The sequence below is a fragment of the Theobroma cacao genome, chromosome 10 (assembly GCF_000208745.1).
Source record: "Theobroma cacao cultivar B97-61/B2 chromosome 10, Criollo_cocoa_genome_V2, whole genome shotgun sequence".
NCBI classification, from domain to species: Eukaryota; Viridiplantae; Streptophyta; class Magnoliopsida; order Malvales; family Malvaceae; genus Theobroma; species Theobroma cacao.
Genome location: NC_030859.1, coordinates 4,243,874 through 4,244,948, shown reverse-complemented (window position 1 = coordinate 4,244,948; position 1,075 = coordinate 4,243,874).

Below are 1,075 nucleotides of genomic sequence, written 5' to 3'. Positions count from 1 at the left end.
GAAATTTTGAAGGTTTTTGCTGTCTTTGAATGACAACTTTGGCTACTGAAAATTGGAGCTGTTTGCTGCCAATTTGTGCAAAAAAATTGGAGTAGTTTGCTAGTAGTTTGTGTAAAAAAATTGGACAGCTTTGTGCTGCCAAAATTGGGAAGATTTGTTGCTGGAAATTGAGCTGGAAATCTATTGGTTTTAGAGCAAAAAATGGCAGCAAAAAGGGTGAGAAAATGAAGCTTTTGGTAACTGATTTTGAGAGGTAAGGAAGAGAGGAAGCCACGGTGGTGAAGGGGAGGAATAGGTTGGAAAAAAAAAGAAAAAGAAAAAGAAACATGCAAGAGAGAAAAAGAAAGAAAAAAGAAAAAAAATAAATAAAAAATAAATGGGCATGACCCAATAGAAAATAAGTGGGCATGGCCCAATATGAAATAAAAATAAATGGACTTGGCCCAAATAGGAAAAATGGAGAAGCCCATGAAGAGGGCTCAAAGGTCATAAAGAAATGAAAAGGCCTAATGGTAAGTTAATGTTATATTTTAAAGTTTATGGGTAGTTTAATATTGTGCATATTTTGGATGAAAAATATGCAAGTTACTTAAGGAACTTTTAATTGAGTTGCTACTCATACAAATGTGTGATTAAGTATACTGAGTTTAAATTGTTGCTAGGAAAGTTTGTCGTGGAGGCGTGGCAAACGAAGTATGTGACCCACAAATAGGAATAATTATATACGCGTACGAATTAATAGTGAAGTAATATCTCACTATTATGAGGTGAGTAGGGGGTGTTAATTTTAAAATTTTCGTATATATATACATGTACGTATATTTTACGTAAAGTGTAAAATTTATGACAAGCATGCGTTGATAGAATTTTAAGGAATTGTGGGTGTAAGTTATTTTTAAAAATCATTTGAAATATATATATATATATTAGACGTAAAATGTTTTAAATCGGGAAACAAGCTTTTCGAAAAGATTTACATCAAAGGAAATTGTGCCTTATTGTTTGTGTGGTGTGCATTCATGAAATTTATTACATATTCACCATGCTATTTTGATACAAAATATCATGCAAATAT